Source organism: Macaca nemestrina, chromosome 1, assembly GCF_043159975.1.
Source record: "Macaca nemestrina isolate mMacNem1 chromosome 1, mMacNem.hap1, whole genome shotgun sequence".
Taxonomy (NCBI): domain Eukaryota; kingdom Metazoa; phylum Chordata; class Mammalia; order Primates; family Cercopithecidae; genus Macaca; species Macaca nemestrina.
Window position 1 is genome coordinate 111,100,326 of NC_092125.1, and position 4,257 is coordinate 111,104,582.

At 42.2% G+C, this 4,257-nt stretch overlaps 1 long non-coding RNA gene across 1 annotated transcript; it reads right to left on the bottom strand.

The window, feature by feature from the left end:
- Positions 1–423: 423 nt before the first annotated feature.
- LOC105479010 (uncharacterized) lies at positions 424–4,034 on the bottom strand. Its single transcript, XR_985634.2, has 3 exons — positions 3,985–4,034; positions 3,678–3,788; positions 424–444 (listed from the first exon to the last, which is right to left on the bottom strand). It is a non-coding gene; the product is annotated as an uncharacterized lncRNA (long non-coding RNA).
- Positions 4,035–4,257: the final 223 nt, after the last annotated feature.

Here is a 4,257-nt window from a genome sequence, read left to right on the forward strand (position 1 = left end):
CCTCATGGTTGGAAGACGGCTGCCATATCTCCCAAATATAGCACAATAATGGCCAGCAGAGGGAGAGACATTTATGTGATTGATGAACCCTTTTCCAGGGCTGGCTCCATGGGCAGAGACATGTGCAGTCACATAGGACCCTGCGCTCAGAAGAACCCTTTCCTTGGCTTAGTACGCTGATCTGACCATCTTGAAATTATTCCTAATTTTATCTTTGAACTTTTGTTTGATAAGTGGAATCTGATGGGAAAATGGAGCAGGTCCATGAGCAGACAGGAATATGTGTCTCTGCCCTTCTGTTACCCTATTTACATATAACATCTGCAATGTCCCATGAGCACAGAATGTGTGGGAAGTTCAGCAATACTCAACACAAGTACCTGTTGTGGTGAGGGGGAAATGTTTTTCTTTCTATCCTTCATAGTTTTTAGATGAGAAAGACTCCTGTAAAAAGAAAAAAAAAAAGACAGAATAATAAGAGAAAAAGAAACAGAAGTTTAGTAACCTGTACACCTCATGTATATCTCTGGGAGATACCCAGAGAAATGAGTTAATCTCAGAACAGACTTAAATACCATTATCTGTTAAAACAAAGAAAGGTGTGGGAAAGCCTGGTTATGAGGAGATGCCCAGGAGAAGCATGGGAAACAAGGGTAAGATTGGTTATGCTGATTAAAGTCAATGTCTTCTCCATTGATAAGTCTCCTGTGATTTAGTCAGCGTTCTCTTCCTTATACTGAGAGAAAGACACCCTTACAAATGGAGGGTTATAGGTATAAATTTCCCTTACAAAATGGTAACTTCTGTTCTGTTTTCAGAATTTTTCCTGTGTCTGAAGTTTCTCAAAATAATCAGCTCAAAATAATCCTTATGCCAAAAAGGCATATTTGGGGGTAGATACTCTTTTCTGCCATAGTCATATTTTGGGGTGCATATTATGTTCCCCATAGTCGTATTTTGGGGTGACATATTCTGGTCTCCTACAGTCATATATTGGGGTGGCATATGCTGGTTTCCCACAAGGGTTCCCCTTTGTTTTTCATTTATTTTCAGAGCATCCTTAGGACAAACTGCGCACACTCTGAGAAACACTTCTTCTTTGGAAGGTAGGTTTATCAAGACAGAATTTAGTGGGTATATTTTTCTTTTGTAGATACTATGTCCAAAGTTGGGATAGGACACACTAGAATAACAGAGGACTGTTCATGTTGGTGTGGGCCCACCTACCGGGCCGTCTTGGAGAGCTGAGTCTCAGAACAGTTAGTATGTGTTTCTGCTAACGATCATCTTTCTCTATTAAAATACAACTCTATTAGAATAACTGTATAACTTTTTAGCTAATGTCCTAGTCAACTAGTCTAACATCTCCAATCCTACTCATGTTTCAGAAGTTTCGATATCCCTCTTGCCCTCCACTCACAATTATTGAACTCTTTCCTGTGGCTCCTTCAGTTATTAATATTAAGTTTGCAAAGACAATAAAAATAAACAGATGATGATGGAATTTATGGGAAAGGGTCACTAATCTGACTTTCTTGCTATATGGGTAAGAAACTGAGTCCCAGAAAAGGAAGTGAGTTAAATAAGATTATACTGCAAGTTAGGACCAGTATTCAGGCTAGAATTCAGATGCTTCATGTTCCTCTCTGGCTGAAGGTCTAACCTCCATGTGTGTCATTCTACATGGCCCCTTTCTCCAAACTCCTTCCTCCTACCAGCCTCAGACCTCAATTTCAAAGCATCAGTTTAGTAAATACAAGTCAGTGCAATGTGACTTGGTTGAATTTCCTTAACCTCTGTTTTTCTTCCTTCCTTTGACAATGTTTTAAACCTCAAAATCATTTCCACACCCTCTTTTTTGTTTCCTTTCTTTCATTCCTCCTCTGCACTTAGTCCCCAATCTCCTACTCTGTCATTTATAGCTACCACTCTTCTTCTGTAACATTTCTTGGTGAAGCAGAATAATAATAATAATAATAAACCCAACTATTATCTTCATAGCTGGCGTCAGAATTCCTGTTAGGAAGAAGCTATCTGTTAAGGACACAGACTTTTTAATATTAAATTTTAAGCTGTTTCCATTGCTTCTGGGTAAAAGCTCCCTTCTTCATTTTTCTCAAAATGTCAGCAAAGGCCTTGTAAAATTTGTGGTGTGTGTGTGTCTATGTATGCGTGTATAAGTAAATCAAGGAAAGAGATTGAGTTTCAAGGGAGTCTCACTCAAGGGACTGGGTAAGAAGAGGGCTACATACACCGAAAGGTGAGATCACTAACAACAGAACTAATTCCAGAACCGGAGGAGGCCACAAAAATGTAACTGCTCTGAGAGAATGCAGACATCTTGGGGAGGGCATTGAACTTTCCACAGGATGTGGAATGGAGATTCGAGCCAATCTTATCTGGATCTCAAGTGGCAGGGTGCCTGAAGCTGACATTTGGGTTATGTTAGATTTTTATTTTATTTATAATATCACATCCATTTTCTTGACCCTTCATAATCTTGCCTCACCCTACGAAGCAAGGCTATAGACAGAATCCCTCTGCTCTGGCTAGGCTAATATTGGTGTAGGCTCAAGAGCACATCACGTTGGCTTGGCGCTCCCACCTTGACTCAATTTCTCTGGATATTGGATTTTAAATGCCTTTCCCACCCCACTATTCAGACTTATCCCTTAGCGTCTTGCTCAAGTTCCCCTGTGAGTTTGCTCACACTCTCTCTGCTTCTGGCTGCTTACTACTCTTATACTTGATACCCATGAGGTCTACTCTTGATTAACACGCTGTTTTGCACATGTGGACCCATTACTGGTTCAGATCTGCTTGGTTTTCAACCTTACTGTGATGTGGGCTCAGTAAGGCCAGGATCTATCTTGTTCCTCTGAACTCCACAGCACCTAGGTAGGTGCTTTGTATTAACATTAAATACTGACAGCCTACTTTAACCTTCCTCCTTGGAGCAATCCATGCACCAGACCCTTTGTCTGTTCTGCTACCTTTAGTCTCAGTTTTGTCCCTACTGTTAGCAGCAAGAATCCTTTTTCTTTTAGGACTGTTGAATCCTCTGATCAGTCCCACTCTCAAATCAAACTCCTTTGCAGATGTCCTGATACCCACGAGCTAAGGCGACTGTCAGCTCCTCACAGTTCACATCCCATGACTCATGAACCCCAAGCTTGTCCTTGTTGAGTGGGTAGGACAACCGGCTTTGGAAAAACCCTCTGCCACAGCTTATAATAGGTGCTTTTCTTTGATGGGTAAATTCTGTGTCATAACCACAGCAAAAAATACACTCAATACTCCACCCAGAATACATTACACACACACATACACACACACACACACAACCGAAACACAAGTTTTATAAAACAATACTCACCTTTACTTTGTGCAGTGAAAACTATTTTCATTTCTCTTTTAATATAAAAATGGCGATTTCAGCTCACTAAATTGATTTCATGTCTCACTAATGAACTGTGATTTGTTGTGTTTGAAACAGTGTTCTAGAGGATCAAAGGACAGTTAGCAGGGGAAGAGAGGGCCATTCTCAAGCCCTTAAATGGTGACTCCTGGAGGGGTTGGTGGTTCTTGGAGATCATTCCCCCTGCAGGCTCCCTTGGTCCTGCAAGTTCATCTGAAGTTAAAAATCAGCACAAGAGACACACTGATCTGGAGCTTACCTCTGGGTCATCTCGCTAGTCTCTGTGTATGGGCTGGGCGAGCAGCTTCCTGTAGAGTGACATCTGAGGAAGGGCATGAGGTTGTCTAGTGGGGGCTCGACACTGTCAGCTCTGCAGACACATAGGACAGTATTACGGTGGTGTTTTACACACATGCCTTGAATAAATAATTGAAGCGTGATGATCTTCTGTTTCTGTAATTTTCTGTTGGTGGCTACTGACAAAGGAAAGGCACTGCGGGGTGGGGGGTGGGCATTGGGTATGATGGGAAAGTAAAAGGGACGAACAAATTCTTACTGCCAGTGACCTTGGATGGGAAAGCCTTGAAACAGGCGGAAGGTGGCTGGGGCATTCCCTGGGGCTCCCTCTGAGTCCAGAAGCAAGTGCTGTCAGTGAGGGTCAAGGACACATACAGCCTCTTCATGGCCTTTGTCTGTGGAGACATTTGCAGAGACTCATCTCTGAAGTCTCTGCAAATGCAGGGTGGTTTTGGTTTACTAATTTTGCAAGTAGAATACTTGGAGCTGGGCAGAGGAAAGGCTGTAGCAGGGCAGGAGGGCTGAGAGACACCCTGAAGAGA